The sequence below is a fragment of the Rhipicephalus sanguineus genome, chromosome 1, assembly GCF_013339695.2.
Source record: "Rhipicephalus sanguineus isolate Rsan-2018 chromosome 1, BIME_Rsan_1.4, whole genome shotgun sequence".
NCBI lineage: Eukaryota > Metazoa > Arthropoda > Arachnida > Ixodida > Ixodidae > Rhipicephalus > Rhipicephalus sanguineus.
Window position 1 is genome coordinate 306,732,309 of NC_051176.1, and position 21,804 is coordinate 306,754,112.

Sequence of the window (21,804 nt, forward strand, 5' to 3'; positions counted from 1 at the left end):
GAGGCAGTGTATGAGGCCGACCACATTCGAATATGCAACGCAAAGCAACAGCCTGAGGACAAAATCACTCTCGCCGTCCTTGTGCTGTAAAAAGCTGTAATAAACCTCCCAGCCTGGCGTGAATCAACGTCGTAAATTTCTATGTGTGCGGTACTACAGTCCCGAAAAGTCTACCTCGTACTCACCCAACATTTTCGCTCTAACGCAGTACACAAATTTTCGCGAAAGTGCTTGCTGCACACGCGATAATGACTGGTGGGTTGCTTCCCTATTCTCAGCTTTATCAACCATGCATCTCGGTGCTTCTTCGTTTTGGGTTATGCATGGAAACTCACACCAGGCTTGGTCGAACACGTCCGGCACTGCGGCACTGAGCAATAAACCTCCACTGAAGCAAATAAAAAAACAGAACTTCAACCTCGGGGATGAGACTCGCAGCGTTGGCGTGGCTTTCAGCGGCAAAGGCGAGTCACGTGACGCCGTTTAACACGTCATAGCGACAGCAGCGCCGGGCTCTCCTGTGGTGGCCCTCGAGGCCAATACTTTAGCTCACAACACCACCGCTACCCTTATTACTGTTGCACTGTCAAAGGTACAGTTTCCTTTCTCTACATTTTTTGCAGGTGTTCTGTGTGTTAACCACTGGGAAATATTTGTCGGCTATGCAGTGGCTTTAAGACGCTTTCGATAACTGCACATGTACAGTCGAAATCTTTTTGAGAGTGAACACGCGATCGCGTGGCTTTACGAGCTCCCAGCACAGCGAAGCGGCAGCAGTGAGAAGCATTGCTCATGCGCAGTGCGTCCGGCTTGCGAAAATTGTGCCGTCGCGCGCATTGCGTCAGGCAAGGAAGCGCGTGTCGTCTGCTGCACTCGGACTGCAGAAGGAAAGCCGGCCGTGTGCTTCAAAGTGGTAACAGTGTTGTATACTTGCAATTACGTTACACGCGATTCACGAATAAACTTGAAAATGTGATCTCGTTTGCTGGCGTTCTCAAGAACATCGTTGATTTGTAGCTGGGCGCTTTCCCTGACGCACATATTGTGTTCCAACATGACCTGGAGCCGGTACACACTGCAAGGGGCGTGAAAGAGCACATAGAAACTCGTAAGATCGCTGTGCTCTTCTGACCGGCATGAACATTCGTGAAAGTATGTGCGAATATACATAAAAGCAGCCATGGTGCGACCCCTGTTTACACGGCAAGTGCGGACAACATCCAGGTCGTCCGCAGTCGCCGTTTAATTATAACTTTGTGCCAGCGCTGTATTCGTCACCACCACCCACTATAATGGCAGCAGTGCTTTTTGCAAAGCAGGACATGACAAAATAATTTTAACATCACAGAAAATTATAGCACTTTGGTTATACTACTTCGTAATTGTAACATTTTTTTGCAAAACGTGCGCCAAATAATAGTTCAGATGTTTGTGCTTCTTTGCCTGTTCGTTGTACGACTACATGAACACCGGGAAAAAAACGAAAACAAAAAGGTGAAACGCCAGGCATAAGAAGCACATTGGTTGAACTGAAAGCATGAAAATTTTAGTTTTCATAATACTATCACCACCGAGGCCGGAAAACAGCTAGCAGACGACACACGAGCGCTTCAGTGACGTGATGCGCGCGAAGGGAAGCTACCCTCCTTGCGCATGCGCGCAGATACTGTAAGTGTCGCCTGACGGCGCTGGTTGCGCAGAAAGCCACGGGCTCCTGTGTTCACCCTCAAAAAGATTGCGACTGTACGGCTATTTGGCGTCTATTACTTGAATACGCCTCGGTTGTTTGAACGGTACTTCTCAAACAAATCGCCAAACCATGAGAGCAAAATGTTATCTTCGATGTTTGGGCGTCGCTTATTCACTGCGAACGACCCTTCTGGGTCGCTATATATTCTCGAGTTGTGGTGCACAAAGCACATATGCAAGCAGCGCAGTGGATGGGTAAATGCGCATTACTTCTGTTTTTCAGAGACAATTCCTGTTCCCTCGCACGGTCGGTGATAAATCTCCCAGTTTGACCTATGTTGGTCTTCCCACACGATAGTGGTATGGCATACACAGCAGGGTCGAGGGGGCCGAAGGTTCATCGCAGCGGCTGTGCGCACGCCTATAGGCGTACACTACGCCGATTGCGCACTTTACGCATTGCCTGGCATGTTTATTTGTGGTATCCAAGCTTTTCCTTTTCTTTCTTGGCATACGCGTGCGCACAGGCCGCTCAGCTTTCGAGGGGTGGAGAGCACGGCTGGCACGCCATGTTAGCTGGCAACCTAATTAAGGTTGTGAGACAACCTGTGAATGTACGTTACCACTTCAAATTCCCAAGCTCACTCGTTGTACGTCGTGCTCTCCGCCCCTCGAAAGCTGGGCGGCTTGTGCGCACGCGTATGGCAAGAAAAGGAAAAGCACGGATGCCAAAAGCAACACTCCAGACAATACGCAAAGTGCGCAATCGGCGTTGTGTATGCCATACTACTATTGTGTGGGAAGACCTACGTAGGTCAAACTGGGAGATTTATTAAGGACCGTGCACGGGAACATGAATCGTCTTTGAAAAATAAAAGTAATGCGCATTTGCCCATCTACTGCGCTGCTTACACATGTGCACCACGGCTTCGCGAGAGTAATTTCCCGGGTAGAAGTGCTGATAACTTGGGAAGAGAGTTGCTGGAACCCATTAAGAATAAGGGCACGAAGTGTATTAGCGACGCTTGTATCCATTTATTCAATAGCGAGAAGCACACGTTGTTGGGCTAGTCGGTTCATGTTCTTTCAGAAGCCACGGATGTGGCTATTTCGCGCAAAGAAAACACAAGGGGAGGGTTGTGTTTTCTTTGCGCGAAATAGCTACATCCGTGGCTTCTGAAAGTATTCAATAGCGATTCTAGCTTTTTTGATCTGATGCTTTATTAGCGACGCAGCGGCTGCACGCATGCGCTTAACCCCGCACAACTTCTTGAGTGTGGTCAGAAAACGCTTCCGATCGGTAGTCGAGGCTCCCGAGAACACGTGAGCTAAACATTAAAGCGCAGCACGCGGCCGGGAATTTATAGTTAATTATCAGTCAGCTAGAAATTGCTTCATGTTCTCTCGACAAATGATGCGATATACCCAAGTCCACGGCCATTAGCTAATTTCATCACCGCAAGCTGCGTAGTCACCGTGGCCGCCGCGTGCCCGCTCGCACACTCGCGATCACCATGAAAGTAAGCCGCGACTTCGAAGAAAAAAAATTGAAAGATAGGGCTCAAGGTCATGACGCCCTCTGACGAAGGGACGCATCTCTTTGTCCTCTGGTCAGCCCCCTGCTTGCGTTGCCTTCAGCGCACTCGGTGTTACTTCTGGCACACTGTAGCGCAAAAGAAACGCACACGGACGACGACGACGAGCGCTGAACTTGCAATAACCTTTATTGGAAAAACTGCACATATATTTATGCTGTCCGACGCAGACGTCATCCACACCCATGCGTAGGTATGCCATCTCTTTATCAGTTAGTTGTATAGGGACGGCACGCTTACACAACTCTCCCCCAGATAAGAAATGCGTTCTGCTTCTATGATTTATCGGGTGATTCGCGTTTTGCTCTTCTTAATGACGGACGTGTTATTTTGCTCGGGTGCGAAATCCTGACAGGTTATACAATGGCTGGCTAGGAGAGCTTCAAAATCCTTTCCGTCACGTGCATTTTTACAATGTTTGCATGCACCCTTAGGCTATCGTTGATGCATCTCCCGGTTCGGCCAACGTACACTTTTCCGCACTTTAAAGGAATTTCATACACCACCCCTTCTGCGCAATCAACAAAGGGCCGCCTGTGCTTTTTGCCACAGACCTGCTGCTTCCTTGACTCCGGGTCGGTCATTCTGCAGAGCTTAGACAGCCTGTGTGGTGCCGTGAATACGGAAAGCTTGTGCACATAAGGTATCACAGCCACCTTCTGCCTGCGCGGTGCGCTGGCTTGACAACATTGCGGGCGATGGCGCAATTTCTTTAGCAGGCTCTCTCTGACCGAAATGAGGAGGGGCTGGGGATACCCAGCGCTGAGCAGTCTTTCAGCTTCACGCTCGAACGCTTTTGAACTACAGTTCTTCTGCCTTTCAAGTCCGCCCACTCTAAGCTCGTTAAACGAGCTATTGTCACGTCGTGCCTCAAGAACGCCCTTGGCAAATCTTATTTGCCCTCACTGTACTTCAGAAGCATTCGAGCGTCAAGCTGAAAGACTGCTCAGCACTGGGTATCCCCAGCCCCTCCTCATTTCGGTCAGCCCTTCTACCTTCGGACGGCTGCAGCCCGCCTGCACGTCGACAAGAGCGAGGAAATCAGACAATCAGACGCGTCGGAATACAAGCGAGATGGGAGAAAGCGTCGCGACGTATTCGCGCGCGAGGCAAAAAAAAAGCAAGAAAGAAAGAAACGTGAGAAGAGAGTCCTTTTAGCCTGGCCCCAGAAGCGTACGGGATGGCCAAGCAAAGCCCTCCCGGGATTACCTTGGCAGCGCACTGTACCTTGGCCTTGTGAACGCCGCTTCTGAACTGCCCAGCTGTGCCGGCTGCGTGTGCACGTTTTGTGCCTGCGCTCACCGCTGGACGTGAAAGGCGTGGTTTGACGACAGTGCAGTATGCCTTACTGCGAATGCGATATGGTGTGACGATGAACCAGCGACTCAAGCGAGCCTGCCGCTGTGTATATTACCAAGCAGATTATGAGCACGCTGCGTTAGCGGTACCATCAGGAACACAATGGTAAGTAATACTTATGTTTCTTCTGTTCGCGCGTCCTTATGGTCGCTCGGGCAGCTGTGGGTGTCGTTCTGCACATTGCGTCGCATGAAAAGTGCAATGAAAAATCGAAAAAAAAAAGAACAGTCATTAAGGTCACATAGCGACAATGTGTAATGCGTGTTTACAAAGTCCTGTGAATATACCACATGATTCGCACGGCCAGCCAATCGATGCGCAAGTGCGCCTCGAAAAAAGAGGCTTATACAACGTAATTTTCTTCCTGCCTATAAAGAATAAATGAAGCGAGTGCTTTCAAGGAGAATACACTAAAGCGAAAACAAAAAGTCCGCTATTATCATGCTGTCATGTGATGAAATGTGCATTGAGGTCAAATTCGTTTTCTGTTTATGCTGTTTTCATGCTTGATTTGCTTGTTTTGATCATACGTCTCGATGTCAATTTGTGCGCGTTGACGTGTAATAATCGTCACATAATTATGACCATATGATGAAACATAATTATGGCCATATAATGTGACAGACATCCGCTAAGTGACAGTGTGTGTTGTGAAGAACATGCATTTTATGGTGTTGTCACTTCATTATTCTCATATCAGCACTGGAACATGCCAGGGTTACATGTGCGTAGTTACATCCTTTAGGAGATGTATTAGTTGTGCAAGGCTACTTCAATCACATTGATATAAGTCAGTTGAACCTGTTGAACGACGTTGTTGAACCACCTTGTTTCTTCCCTCTCGTTATTTTGTTTTGCATTATGTTGCCATAGTGCTTGAGATCTGTACACAGTATTGTCACTGTTGACACAATTTCTGGCAAGGTAAAAGCGCTGGTATTGTCCAGGTCTTCCTCTGTCCTCATTACAAGTACGCTGTTAATTTTTGCCATGGACCAATACCAAGTCGCCCAATCTTCAGTCCTAAACAGAGCACCTGTGGTTGATCAAGAATGTCCAACGTGCTTAAAGGGGTCATGAACCACTTTTCCAAGTAATGATCTAATGGCCTCAGTATCGGAGTGTACTGCCTCCCGAATCGATTGCCGCAAAAATTTCTCGAATCCGTCAAGAATCAGCGGAGTTACGGGGGTTTGGCGCACGCTCCCAGCGCTTTCTCTCTTTTCTCGTGCCGACGAGCGCACTGGAAGCTAGACAGGGAGGGACGGCATGGGGGAAAGAAGTTACGCCAGCGCGCGTCATGAAACGCGATCGCTCTCCCGCTGTGATTCGCTTGCGCGAGTGCGGCTACCGTGTACTGAGGAAGGCGCCGGCAAGTGACGGCACCCCGCGGCAAGAAGCGCATCTGATCCGAACGCCGCTCTCGATTTACGTCGGCTATCGGCCAATAAGCGTGCTATGTCTCTGCGACGTACAGCGGACAGACGCCCCGCCCACCGACGAGAGTGAGAACCGGCCTCTGTTTGAAAAGAGGGTGCCTGGGGAAACGGCAACTTCGCGCTCCGCTTGTGGCCATTACGCGGCGCGCACGACTGTAATATTTGGCAGAGCAGTTCATAGCCGTGTCAGCTTTCCGCAGGATGTGTTTTTTCAATCAGCCCAAGGGGTGCTTCATGACCCCTTTAAATACAAAGTGAACCTCACTAACATTAGTGTTAGTGAGGGTCATTAACATAGTGAACCTCACTAACACTAACACTATATGCTAACTTGACTGACATCGAAATCTATCCGAATGGTGGTACACAGGACAAGAGTAACAGTTCTGGTGTTGTTTCGCGTTTCTTTACCTTTGTGTATTTTTTGCCCTGTGTACTTTAAGTGACAAGTTTTTCTAACATCTCTCTTCTATCATCTTTTATCCCCCTTACCCCTTCCCCCAGCACAGGGTAGCCAGCCGGTCTAATAACTGGCTAACCTCTCTGTCTTTCCGCCTGTTTCTTCCTTCCTTCACGAGGAGCTACTTAGCAGCCTCAGAATTTTGCATTTGTTTCATGTTTTGTTAAAAAAGTTGCAATAAGTCTAGTCAAGTGTGAGTCCTTGGCAAGAAATTCATGTTGTGTAGGAGACATTGTATTGTGGGAACATTCCACTGTGCCTCACTGTACGCTCTCTCGAACATTTCGCACATCTTACAGCATTTGGGTAAATACTGGGATTGATGTAGAGTGTTATGCACAATACTGCGCGCTACCTTTCCAGTAGAACGTGCGTTTGAAAATTTTGCACTGTTCAAAATGAAACTCACTAGAACCGGCTTATTCAGCAAATTGACGTGAACAGCGCGTGTAATACACAAGGACGTCAGCGCTGTTCACGTCAATATGGAATACCAACTAGCCCGGTCACACACCTTGCTTATTCAGCAAACTTTTATTCAGCAAACACGTCTAAAAAAGCCAAACACGGGCTAAACTTCAGTTGGTAGTACGGCGTCGTCCTGTCCCCTTCATTTCTATGTATCTCGTGGTTTTCTTTTCCCGCTTTCTTTAACTATGAACTTAAGTCTTGACTGCTTTACAGCCTCTATACGTGCGTGGTCCAATTTTATTCAACCTCATGGCATATCAAGTAATAGGATCGATTGTTCCAAGCCACCAGCCACTATTTATAGGAAATTTTTAATTTTAAGCATGTGATTGCCTAACTTCAAGTTGACATTGCAGCCATAATGCTGGGCTTAACTTTCAATGTGGTGATAATGTGTAATCCATGAAATGTAGAGTTAAAGATGAACTTTAAGTTGCACATGTCATTAGCTGACATGGATATATTGTAAACATAGGTGTACTAATGATCCATAATAGAAGTATTGGTGCATTGTATTCATGTGATAATGCCGATAAGTTCCCAAGGATAATTCCAGAAATTTACTTTAGTTTTCAGATATCTGTGGGTAAATATGTGCAGCACTATACTGAGGCAAGCCATGAAACAGTCTTTAAGCTACGCGCGCCTTCCCAGCGGACACCGGCGCGCTGCAGTAACAACAATCGGCCACGACGACACGCCCCTTCGCCGCACGCGATGGGATCGCGGAAGATTGTGGCCAGGAAAGAGAGGAAGCAGAAATGAGGAGCCGCTCGATCAAGAGGGAGAACGCTTGTTTTTGACAAGTTAACGCTCAATAAATAGTTTTCCCGAGACTACCTGAATTGTTTGTTATAATTCTGGTGCTGGGTATGATCTCAAGCCCTGTTCGAGTTAGAGAAGGAAGCCCTAAGCCACGCCGACTGGAATCCAACGAGCTCACGCCTGTCCACCAGCGCACCAGCTGTCGTCTGCGTGGTGAGTCACCCAAATTTCCTCTTTTGCCGGGAGCCTGCTAGGGAAGCACCAGCTGTCTGCCGTGGCAATACCTAAATGACATCCCTTGTCGTCGCAACCCACGCCATCGTTTATCAGCCGCGGACGTACGAACCTTTCCATGGCGACACGTGAAGACGCCGTGAAATGGCGACACGTGAAGACGCCGATGGCTTGAAGGTTTTGAGCGCGTCGCCGACTGCAATGGATGGGCTGAAGACCGGAAGCTGCGCCGCGTTTATTTCGCGTTGCAAGACAGTGCACGAACATGGTTTGAAAACCATGAAGGTGCTTTCCGGTTATGGGACGATTTCCGGCGGGAGCTGCTGGCCATGTTCCCGAGGGCGGACAGCAGCGAAAGAGCTGAGGCCGCTCTGCAAGCGAGAAGCCAGCGGAACAATGAAAGTAAGGCAATGTACGTCGAAGATATGTCCCGCTTGTTTCGCCGCGCTGACCCGAGCATGAGCGAGGGCAAGAAGCTTCGGCATCTGATGTGCGGTGTGAAGCAGGAGCTTTCTGCCGGTTTGGTCCGAAGCCCTCCACGCACCATCGCGGAATACCGCTGCGAGGCGATAACTATGGAAAAGACACTCCAACAGCGATCAAGGCTCTATAACCGAGAAGTAAACGCCGCATCTGTAGAAGGGGTGTCCGCAGTATTCGGGAACAGCATCCATGTCTTGTGAGAACTCGTGCGATCTGTAGTTCGAGAAGAGCTCCAGAGGCAGCAGCTAAACAGTAACCCAACAACGATCTCTTCGTTGGCAGAAGTGGTTCACGAAGAAGTTAGGCTAGCAGACCGTCAGCAGCAGCCCCAAGCACTATCTCAAGCGTCTTTACCGGTGCAGCCAGCGATCTCCTATGGCGAGGTACTCAGGGGAACACCTGGACGTATCTTTGTCACGGCAACTACACATCTACCCGAACCTCGGTTCACGCCAACCCCCCCCCCCCCCCAATATGAGAGTACGGAAGGCTGACATATGGCGCACTCCCGATCCAATCCCTCTTTGCGCTCACTGCGGCGAAGCTGGCCACCTGTACCAGATGTGCGAATACTGCCGAGCAGGACTTCAGGGTTTCTCCGTAATCGCTCCTTGCCTAAGAAACGGAGAACGGCCTTTTGCAATCCAGGAGTACTTGTCGACGCGTCAAAGCCTTCACACCTCACAACAGCATCAGCCTCGCTCAACAGCGCCACTGAGGTATAGGTCACCAAGCCCGCGTCCATCTTCAAGTTCCCCCAAGGCGACGTTCCCAAAGCCCGCTTCGAGAATACTAAAATCGGCCGACACAAACAGTGGCGTAAATCCCGGGGGGGTCAGGGGGGTCCTGACCCCCCCTGTGTTTAGACTGGGGGGGACCCCCTATGCAATGGTCCCCCCCCCCCTGAGATTTTGCATTCGAACATCTTCCATCTTGACTTGCTTGAAGTTTATTTTCACACGTGCCATTCAAAATCGCCTCAGAGTTCCAGCTCTCAGATACAACGAAAGAAATAAGCACAATCCAACAACTTACGATAATATTTTTACGAGATCTTGCGAGCGATGTTCAAAGTCTGCAACCACATCCATAGCGGCAATCATGAAAGCCGCTGCCATGCAGCGGCCGTTTATCCACGTGGTGACGTATCATTGCGCCTTCTAACTCGCTGAGAGCACCGAGATTCGTGAAGAAATTTCTTCAGCACCGAGTCTGGGGCGAGAGAAATTGAGTAAGAGATATTCGGCCTTTGCTTGCAAATAGCGCCACAAATGAGTCATCTTTTCACACCCAACTGAAACTGCACACATTTTTCAGTACCCCTGTTCATTCTACACTGCAAAAAATCTGGCCCCTAAACACGGACAAAGCTGAAGGTATAGCGCTGCCGAGCACTTTTCCGTGTTCCTAATTAAACGATTTCTCTAAAAAGGAGCCTTCTAACGAAGTGCCTTCGTTAGCACAGCTAGCACAATGCACTCCGTCACGTCGTTTGAATGAGAACACTGTTCCGTGACCCAGAATACAACAATTTCCTTCAAAGAAGGTCTTCTTACGTACCTCCTACGTTAAGATACTAAAGAATGGTCTGCCCGTACTGTCCAATATAATACGGCACATTTGCCTTAATGCAAAATAATGGTTTTGTACCACAACTGCACCATAACATCCCATAGAAGCTTTGCCACCTATGCAGGTGGCAGTCTCGGTATACGCTGGCAACAAGTGAGCGGAGGTCGACCAGTCCACTAGCCACATACGTCCACGTACACGTTCGGTATGAGTCTGTGGTTGTTGTTTCAAGCAGATGCTTCCTGACGCATGAACCATAATTGCAATAGTTTTCCTCCACCTTCGTTCCTGAGCCAGCATCGTCGCATTGTTAAGGTCGAAGCTATAACCTGTCGTCTAGCAGTATTCAACAAGCTGTCTTAAAATGCGCTCCATGGGTGGCTTTAGCAACATTCCCACTTTGTGTTCTTTGAACGTCTTTGGCACTTTCCTCCCCTATTCGCCGATGTAAGTGGTGTCGTGAACCCCACAACGTACTCTGTAGAGTACCCTGCTCTAATCATCCGCAAGTGTGCGGTCTTTGGGCTTTGTGAACACGTCCTAAGGACAATGTATACACAAACACCGCCGAAGATTAGTGGGATCATCTACGAAGTACAATGTGGGGATTGCGACACAACTTGCATAGGCGAAATGGGTTGAAGAAGGTGATCGAAGGGTAAAGAACACAAAGAGGATGTTGCGAAAACCACCCATGCAACGTGTTCTAAGACGGAGCTTGTTGAACGCTGCTGAATGACAAGGCATAACTTTGACCTAATCAATTCGACGATGCTACCTCGTGTACAAAAGTCGGAGGAAAAGAAAAATCTTGGAATCTTGGTTCATTCATCACGGCGCATTGGCTTGCAACAACAACAGCGGCCCTCTACGAGATGTTTACAAGGAAATGTGCGACTAATGGACTGGTCAAACTCCGCTTATATTTGCCAGCGTATACTGAGAATGTCGCCTGCATAGGTGGCAAAACTTTCATGTCATTTTGTTAATTGTTGTGTTAAGTCAAAGTAAACATTTTACAATCAAGCTACACATCCCGAGCTGGTAGATGTGGGGGTAGCATGCCATGTGTAGATGCACTGTACTGTGTGAACTTGCTGATGACGGAAGCATACCTGCTGCTTCATGCCAAATAAACAGTGAAGTACACTACTACATGCTTCTTTAAATGCCACTTTGGCAGATGTATTCAGGAACATATTTGTCAAAAGTGTTGCAAGCCTGCTTATGAAACTGTGTGCACGGCCCATGGACAGCTCCACTTCGCTCCTTTCTGTACGTCTGAAAAGGAAGTGAAAGAAAACACCTAGAGCAACAGCAATGTTCAGAATTTATACCCATTTAAACATTGCCATGGTGCATGTGCACATGGCCTCCCTTAGCATCACTGTTTCAGAAATCAAAAAAGCAGAAACGATATTTTGCAGATATTTCTGGACTCGTTCTGATCATATGAAGGACAAGCAGCATGATTTTACGAAGACTTATTGCTATAGTACACAAGAATTCAGGGTTAAACACACTACGTTCTAACTGCAAGAGTATTTATGTACGTGCATTACCAATTCTATTCAATTATTGTCATGATGTTGAAGCAAAAGTCTTAACAGTTACAATTTTTGTACTTAATGCTGCCGAGAAGGCCGAGAGTTATGTGGGTGAAGAAATGAAGAATTGCGCATGTATAAAATGGAATCGGCTCGCACAAGACGAGGCGAATTGTAGACCACTGCGAAGGGCTACTGCTGCAGTGCACATATAATAAGGCTGAAGATGACAAAGATTAAAGCGTAAACGTAAAGGATGAGAATTAAATTGAGAAGCAAGGCTTGCTGTCAATAGCTCTTGAATTCTATCAGAACACAACATGACAGTTGTATATCCTGTACATCTTGACGCGACAAAAGTTGAGCTGAAGATGGCGGCTTGAATGAATGTCAAACCATTGAACAAAGCGTGTTGTTGGAGCCAATGTTTCAACAAATTGATGTGTCTAAGTTGTTGCAGCAACTTTGATGCAATTCGTTGCCCCTCTAAAGACGAGTCCTCATGTTGAGTCACTAGCTCCAACAACATTCGTTGTTCAACAATTATTTCATGAGCTGTACATCTCGTTACATTCATTACAAACCTCTACTGTACCAAATGCTACTATGGCAATGATAGTGGGTGCAATACTTAAGCTGCAGTGTCATAAGCAGGTGACCGGCTATTCAACTCTTTAAATATACCAGATCCATAAAGACTGAAAACCATGAGGCAAGCACAACACAAAGGACAAGCGTAAGGAAATTGAAAGAGGTTAACTTTAATAAACGAGGTATGGAATTAGTGATCCCCATTTTAAGTATACAAGGTGGTTTTTTAATGAACTCCTTTGCTGTTGAAAAAGATCATGCTGCTAAAAAGATCATACCTGTAGTCAAGTGATAATTTCCAGGACGAAATTTCGTGATGCTGAGAGCATGCATTAAACTTTATGCACGATAAGCGTTAGGTGCAATGTCAGAGAGGTGGAGATGATTTAATGGATAGCAAATACTAAAAATGAAAAGCTCTGAGTAACTATCGCAAGAATAAGGACGAAGTAAGGAGGGAAGCATATGATAAGCTAGTGCAATGTCTGAAGCGAGGTAATCTTGCCTTAGAATATGCAGTCATAAAGTGAGGTCCAGTAAGTAGGCGTCACATGCACTGGTTGTGAGAGAGATATGGAAATGACGGACCACCTTTTAAATAAATGTAAAAATGTCCACCCATGTGCGTGTTGGGAACTAGCTCTCATGAAGCCCTAGGCTTAGAGAAAACTTGATAAAGATGAACACATCCACAAGAGAAATCAGTAAAAGACAGATGGAGGATTGGTAGTGGAAAAGCAGCGAGAACAGCCAAAAACAAACTTGCAGGGTCTTTATGTACAATGCCGAAAAATAAGCTACTTATTATAAGTTTTTTTTAAGGAAAGAAATTTAATTCAGGTAGGAAAGGCATTAAGCCAATTCAAAAATTGAGCTTGGCCACTTGCATGTCAATGCTTCGCTTTAAAGGGAACACACATAGCATCCAACCATCTACAGATGTGAAACTGCGTCATGCAAGATAACTTATACAAAGTTATTGCTTTGAGCAATTAGCGCAAAATATTTCAGGAGAGCACCTAACTGTGCTGGTTAGTACATGATTACGATGGGAACAAACAACGCTGGGCACGGGACGGAAAAAAAGGTAGACGAGGGCGACAGCACCCTCGTCTATTGTTCTTTCTTCGTCCCATGTCCAGCGCTGTTTGTTCCCGTTTTGATGCAGAATATTTCTTTCTTTAATCTGAAGGTGGCAGTGTTTCATGGCTAAAATAGTTTACTAATTTGCATTTCAAGTTACATTTTTTCAGCCATAAGGAAACACTGCAAAATGCTGAAGTTCTAATGTTAACATTTATCAGGAGAAAGACCAATTCTTTCGTATGGAATACCGAAGGTTGATTTCTAAAGTTCATTGCCTTTGTATTTTGTGCTGTTCCCTTATCATTTTCCTTAAGACTGGTTGTATAGATGTTCTTTGGTTTATCTTGTGTTTTGTATATGTTATGCTCCTGTTTTTGCTTAGCAAGATCATTTTATGTGTAACTTATCACTGTAGCCCACTTTGCAATACTGCTTACTGGTGTCAGCAGTATTGTCAAGTAATAAATAAATAAGTAAATAGATATCCACTTGTCATAAAACTACTATGAAAACAAAATAAACAGAAACGTTGCACCCAAACTGTAACAGAGTTGGAAAAAATAGCTCTTGACCCATATTGCAGCTTAGCTTTTGCTATGTAGCATTCCAAACAGAAATGCCGCCAAGACATTATTGTGTGGTATACTTTGCTGGCAATTTATATTCCATTTTAAAAGAAATATCTACTGCTTGGTTGTAAGCAAGGAAAAATTTACTGAAGTGAATAATCCCTAGCCTGCACAGAGTCTCGTTCCTTGACCTTCGCTGCACAGCACATTTGCACAGGATTCACGCGGGTGCCCCTGTGCTCATATAGTGCAAGTCTAAATGTTGCAGATTTAAGCAATACTTCTGTCTGAAGTACCATGCAAGAACAATGATGTGCTGTGCAGTGAAGGCAATGCTCCAAGAAACTTCCCACAGCCTTGTTATTTTTCATTTGAAAAAATTATTTTTCGCTTGAAGATAATATTACACCTTAAAAACTTTGTCTAAATTATCGCACGAGGAAAGCACACTATGATGTGTAGGCAACATTTTTGCTGGGATTGCTACACAGTGAAAGAGAGCCCGCAATATGGGTTCAAACACTACTTCTTCCAAGTGTCAATTTTGAAGACATTTTTGCTTCTTTTTGCCAGCAGCATTTTCAACCCTTGGTATATGCACTGAACTCATACTGTGAATATATTTCACATGAAACATTCAGTCTTTTTTACAATATACTTAAAAATGCTGCATTTTGCAATGTTTCCTCACGACTGCAAATAGCATAAATCGAAATGAAAATAAATTCGACTATCATAGTCATGAAAGATTGGTGACTATGTTAAAGAAACGAATGCTTTGTAGTAATAGCTCGACGCAATAATCATGTGTCAATTAATTTGCCTGACACATCTTCATTTCTGCGTGCGAAGTTTGAAAGGTCTTTTCTGCATCATGCAATTCTTTCCCCGAAAATAACGCTTGAATGACTACTTCCCACACTGAAACATAACAGCACCAGTTTTACAAAATATTGGAAATGGTCAAAAAAACGACTTGGCACACTGGCGTGAAATGACCCAAATAGGTACTAAAATAAAACAGTGTGCACTGTCAGACACTAAAATGAAGCACTAATCTGCTTGTATTGCTAAATTACTTCAAAACCCTGCTCTGATAACTGCCCACAAGAAGTTGATTGCGAAAAATTTACTTTAACCTCTGACCTATTTTTATCTATCTCTAGTATAATGACTCATAACCTTCGGCACACAAAGGCACAAAGCATTTCATATGGTTCAATGCCTTCGAACAGTACGGAAGGTCATATGTTAAGAAATAGCGTAAAATCTGGACTAATTTTAACCAGCTATGTTTTATAACATGCAAACATCGAGAAATACACAATAATTTAGTAACTCGCCCCCTCTAAAAGTGTTGCTGTCACAGCTCCAAATTCTATTCACGAGCTATACTGGCTAAAATATTAAAACACAGCTGCATTTCCAACTCAATAGTGGATGCACTCAAGTATACAATAATTTAGTAACTCGCCCCCTATAAAAGTGTTGCTGCCACAGCTCCAAATTCCATTCACGACCTATACTGGCTAAAATATTAAAACACAGCTGCATTTCCATATCAATGGTGGATGCACACAAGTCTACACGAACAGGCATGCACTTTAGATTGACTTCACAAGCCATATATCCGGTAATCCTGCCGTTGGAGAACGTTACCAAGTGTATGAGCTGGACTACTACATCAGCTAAAATGGATGCTTGTGTGTTGGTATGACAGAGCGTAAACAAAGCAGTGCAGAAGACTGAGCACACGAGCACAGCACTGTTTGTGTCTTCCTTTTTCTTGTGCTCCGTCTATTGCGTTTTTTTACACTAATGCATTAATTGTGAAAACAACTGGCTGCCGCAATTTGGTCATCTAGGTCGAACTTTTTGGGCCTTGTACCAGACTAAAGAGCTCTGTTGTGAAAGCAACAGGGTGTAACAATATTGCACTACAAATCAGGGAATACAAAGCATCGATAAGAATGTTCAGCCAAAATAAAAGGCTTCAGCAAATTGTTTAAGACACATACTCACAGGTTAATGCTCATTCACAGCTTCTACGGCAGCCCCATGATTTCTGTGCGTCCATCTGTGCGTGCCTTCCTTCCGCCTTTGGGCAAGTTTGAGTAGAATGTCTGCCAGGAAAACAAAAACATCAGAAACAAGTCGACTTTTTTTAGCATGCCTCACATAACCCAAATTAACTTTTCTCTCCCCATGAGGTAGCTGTTTAGAAAGCGTCCAAACAGCCGCTGCTTTGTCTGTGTATAGCTCATAACCAATTAGTAGCATCCAACACGACACCTGGTCATTGTCAAAGCATACGAGACAAGAAACTGAGACAAGTATAAGCAAAGAGCAAGCGGCTATATTTCGCCATTATATCGTTTCCTAATCCAGCCCGATGCATTCATCGCTTAAATTTAATTTACACTGCTATTTTGGTGTTCGCCCTAAACTTACTTTCCAAATAACTCACTAGATAACCTATTTCTCTTATGCACTATATGAATACATGTTAAAAAGATGGGGCATGCAAACATGGACACAAGAGAGTCAAGACGCCTAAAACGCTGAGATCACTAACTGGAGGCTCATCACCTAATATACCTTTACATTGTCGAGAGCCTAAATGCATGCCAAAATTCGATGAATGCAGTTTTGTACAAGCACATGAATGAAGAAATGCGTCCAATAGTCGAGGCCTGGCATATCGATAATGGCAGTGCACAAGAGAGCCAATCGTCGATTAACTAGCAGTTATCTCTCACGTAGACTATCGCGCGTGCCAGATTGATAGGTATCGCCTCTTGCCTGGGCATGCACAGATAAGTTTCTGTGTCTACTTTATTTTGTGCCACTGTCCACCTTTCCAGTTGGCGTTAGTGGTGTCTTGGTTTCTCTCTTGTGTCCATGTTTGCATGCCCTGCCTTTTTAACATGAATACCTACCAACCAGCTCAGCTGTCTGTTATACTAAATATGTATACAATCTAGAATTACCACTCTGTCCACTTGCTGATGTAATAATAACAATGGGGTTCTGCAATGTAAACGTCAAATTAAAAGCACGGGAACCTCTAGGATTTGCACCTCCACCGAAAGTGCAACCACTCCATCAAGGATCGAACCCGCACAGTTCAGATCAGCAGCTGACCATTATAACCACTGTATTGCAGCGGGGGATGTTCACTTGGTAATGTAGGTTAATGTTAAGGATTATGGAAAGAGCTGTAGGTTGAAGAAAGACATGCAATTAAGCAAGGAGCTGCAGACATTATGCAGTTTAGATATTTCTGTAATCCAAAGGGCTGGTGCTCAGGGCATGTACCTAAGGAACTCCTGTTCAGCGTCTCTTTTCGAACCAAAGCTTAGCAGAATTGATGTTCCTGTCTAGATATGCCCCTGAAAACCACAGTTAAATAGCTGCAAAGTAAACACTAGAAGACAGAAAAAAATCCATCACTTGTATGATATTAAACACATCAAGATGCAAATACACCAAACACCCTGGACTGTGAAACGCATTGATTGAAAAGATATCAGTTAAACAAAGCAGCATAGCAATGAACTTCCATGTAGCTGCCACAGGGCAAAAAGCAGGTGGCTCTGGTGCCATGAAAAATCTATAATAACACTTGTTGAATATAGCAGGATGTTTTGTATGATAAATGTATAAATTACCACTCACAGAAGCTGACATGCTATTTTAAAAATGAGCATTGCAAAAAATAAAGCAAGAAAACCACGTGACGTGTGAATTTACCATTCATAATTTAAGGCTAAAGGGCCCCTAAACAACTCCGGAGTCTAAAATTTGTGACAACTGCACGCTTGTACAACGTGAACATGTTGTCACATGAATTTTTTAAGTGGTGTAATAATGAAGCCACAGGAGATAGAACAAACATTCCAGCTGGTTTCAGTCTCTCGCTCAGCCTGACCATCCTGAAGAGGGGCTTCCTCGGTGTGCCACTGTGCCAGAGTGGTGCGGTGAGGAAGCACAGTCAAAGCACTGGCGAGATAAACCAATTCGCAACACTTGTGACAACCACAGATACTGCATCATCACAAAGCCAAAATGCCGTTTCGTATTGCAGAGGACTATTCAACAGTCAGCGTTACTTAATGTTGCTCATAGGCAACATTACACCACTTCGCTAGCAAAGAGGACTGGTCAAGCGCTGAAGAGGAGGCGCGGTTATTGTTTTTAGAAGTGGAGTGTCTGACATTCGCACAATGTGATTCCTGCGGCCCTCTGTACGAATTAGCGAGCTTGTTTGGGAGGTGTAAAAGAAAGAAGTAGGAGCCTGCTGACTGGCCCTTTAAGAGAATGTAAACATACACTGGAAGGAAGTACACTTGTAGACATATTACTATAAGCTATAAAAAACAGGCAATTAACATGCGCAATCCATGCAGCATAGGGATGTCTCACACCTTTGCAAGAACTTTACTATGGTGGCTGCATATTTGTGTAGGCCAGAAGCAGCAGGCACGTGGCTTCCATGAATTTGACCCGTTCGTTGAAGGGAAACTGCTGCTCACATCCTTGTAGCACTGCTTTTTGAAGATGCTTCCTGCGATAACAAAATGACCACAACACAATTATGGTCTTCAAATATCAACAGGTGACCTACATTGCTGCCCTTTCTCATTAAATTCAGCTCTAGACTAAACACTGCAATAGCAGCATCCTCCTACATTACAGGGCATCATACTGCTTTCCTTGGCCTGGTTTTTAGTTCAATAATTGTTTTCACCCATAACAGAATGTAGCACTAGTAAAGATTCGGTTGGGGAGGGTGCAGTCGTAAAGTGTGTATGCAAAGTAAGAATATGAAAAAAAAACAATGGCATAATTTCACATGAGATATAACAATTATCATAATTCCTGTAATGTCAGACACCAAGAAGTGTTTAATTGAGCAAGTTTTGACTTTAAGCTATCACAAAACAATGTCCTTTATAGAAAGTGGGATTTGCAGAGTGAACTCTGATGATGAAATTGGCTGTCTTTACTGGCTCTGTAGCTGCTAGTGCATAGCTAAAGCCGCTTGAATGCACTTAACAAGCCTGTGTAATGGTATTGACAAATGGACAGAGAAGACAAACTCATTCGTTCTCACTTAGCTGCCATCACAGCAATACGTTGCTTCGTGTCAGGTTTCCTGGTATGCAGAATGCACGAACTTGGTGGCCGTGCCATACCACAGTAAACATGATCGACATCTGCTCCAACTGCGTAAGTAGCTGGAAAGTGCTAAATTACACAATCAGCTGTACCATGCACACATAATGTAAATTCTAGCAGTGGCAACATTTCGCACCTCATACTAGCCTATGGGCATTGTACTCGTTGATGCTGCCAGCTGCATTCACTGTTTTCATTCCTAGCATGCATAGCACATGCACACAAAGCACCCAATAACTGTGGGAAGCAGAATAGATTGTCCGAGGTAATCAATAAAATTGATTGACAAGAATTCCACACATCACTCAAGCCTGTTGTTTGGCATAAGTGATGAGAATGTGCAGCCAAATGTACACAGCAAATTCAGTATTGGCCTTGAAGAATTGCAAGATAGGTTGAAGCTTTCCAGAAACAAACCGTATACAGTAAAGTCTGTCCCAGATACTGAAATCATGAAGTTATAAATTTTAAAGTGGGCCGCTATATTCTTCAGGCACCATGCATTGCATTTATGAAAATGCTAACATCCCTGTACAACAATGCGTGCTGCAAGAAGTCATAAACATTGATATTTTTGGCACAATGCCATTTCCCAGTACCACGTTTTACAGAAAGGCAACATTTTCCTTTGCAAAACTAAGCCATGTTCCCAGGCAAAATGCACTGTCCATGGTGAAAAACACATGGAGTACGCTCTTCTATACAGCTTAGCTGGTTTACTGGAACTAAAAGCTACGGTAACGCTGTCTTAATTGAAATGGCTAGCAAAAGCCTTCTCGCTGCTGTTTATGTGAAGTAATTTCACCTTGGTGGAACGTCACAAGAGTAAGTGGCACATAATAATGAGTGCGAGAACACAGTAACAGGATGTGCAACGGCTACCAGGTATGCCCATTCGTGGAAACTGTGGGCTCTTGCCCCAAATGAACCAGTTGGAAATAACCCTTTTGCATGAATAAACTTAAGTTGGTTGCTGGCATACATAACATTGTTACTCTGCATTTCCATCTCATTTATCTAGCGCTCATTGTTTCCCTTCGACAATAGCTCAAAACAAGATTCTTCTTCATTAAATGGAACTTTGTACATTACCTTTACGTTGGCTGCAGATGCTTATTTCTTCTGCCTGAATAAGCACCTCCTATAGCATACTTGCCTCAGCCACCTTCTGGACTGCATGGTCAGCACTCCACTGTTTGTCGTGGCACTGCTGTTTGCTACCTGCAGTACGTTGCAAAAAACTTCAGCATTCAAAAAAAAAAGATCAAGAAAAGCCGAAGCAGGTGTGCCAGCAGCACCTTGCCCTTTGAGGAGGGAGGAAGAGCTCTGACAACTGGCTAATTAAAGACAAGCGTTGTTCTTCACAAGCTATTATTATGCGATGAGAGGTGGGACTTCAATACACGGACGCACATATAGTGCCATAAGCAATTGAAAATTCAGCTGAAAGTACGCCTTGTCAAATTAGGTCAACGTGCATAAAGGATAAAAATGGGGCAAACCAATTGAACAAAATACAGTGTCATGCTGCAGAAATTACATTTTTAACAAATCTATGTTATCTATTGCTTGAAAGATGATAAGCAATGTCCAAGAATGCTAACCTAAACGCTTTTGAGGGTCACGTTACTTAATGACGAATAAAATGCACGCCTAAGGAAAACATCCCTAAATACACTTTATTTCTCCCACTGTACCGATTCACGATTCACACGGTGGCTGATGATTATTCCTTCAGAGCTCGTGCGAACGAAATGAATGTTGAAGCTTCGGTTTCATGGCGTTACTCCAAGTAATTTGTCAAGAGACATGCATAAATTTGACATGCATAAAACGCATGACAGTGGTGAGCCTGACAAAAATGTTGTCTCCTTTCAGCAAATATTAGCGTACAGCAGTGCGTGCAAGCGAGCTAATTACCAAAACTTTATAACACTACCGACTACGTTCTTGACAAATTTCATGCGCGAGCACAATCCGCACAACTACAATCGCATACACTATCAACACGTTATGCGATTTTATTCGGCGACAACGCGTACTACAATAAGAACAACTCACAATGTTCGAAGCGTAACGTTCACTTACCTCTGGCAATGAAAATACGCTGGCAGCGTACACTGCTGGATGACCGCCGGTTTTCAATGGTGCGCCAAGCGAGGAATCGCCGAGCTACCGGCCGTCCCCGAGCGTCAAGGCATTTTCCAGGACCACAGAACGCGTCGTCGAGAAAGGATTGCAGCGCTGCTACTCACTGCCGTGTAGTGTGCCTCGATGTGAGCGGACAAAACGCGCATCAAGGCACCCTACTGACAGGCGGAAATATTTGAAGAACGTGTTCTTCAAAACTATGAATCGCCTCCGTCGGTCACACTGAACAAAGCAGTCGCAGATTGGAGTCGCACGGCCGGCATCTGGTGACTATTTACCTGCTACCGCGTATAACACTGCGTGACGAACTTGCGCTTACGTCAGTAACCACAACATACAACACACAATGGGTGGCAGCGCGGTAAAAGTCGACCGTATGAACAAAACTCGCACGACGACACACACACGAACGCAGAACTATCGTGGCTAGAAAGGTTTGCCTAGTGTCGTGAGCGAAGCAGCGAGCCTGCCAGGCGGGAATAGCTTACGATGAAGCGTGCAGAGGGCGGGGCGCTCGCTGGCGCGCCCAGCACTGGTGCGCCCTGAGGAGTTTCTTTGTAGTTGCGGTAAAAGCTCGTTGTGTAGGCCACACATGGCGCTGATAAATTGTAA

At 45.0% G+C, this 21,804-nt stretch overlaps 1 protein-coding gene and 1 long non-coding RNA gene across 5 annotated transcripts in view; both read right to left on the reverse strand.

The window, feature by feature from the left end:
- LOC119379406 (probable sodium/potassium/calcium exchanger CG1090) overlaps positions 1-21,804 on the reverse strand; it is a 527,113-nt gene that overhangs the window by 216,623 nt on the left and 288,686 nt on the right. The window lies entirely within an intron of this gene.
- Positions 11,223-21,560, reverse strand: LOC125756908 (uncharacterized). Of its 2 annotated transcripts, none has more exons than XR_007414867.1 (5): positions 21,130-21,560; positions 20,134-20,262; positions 18,288-18,427; positions 15,883-15,983; positions 11,223-11,348 (listed from the first exon to the last, which is right to left on the reverse strand). It is a non-coding gene; the product is annotated as an uncharacterized LOC125756908 (long non-coding RNA). The 2 variants fall into 2 exon arrangements; XR_007414868.1 differs by having other exon boundaries at positions 11,251-11,348; positions 15,879-15,983.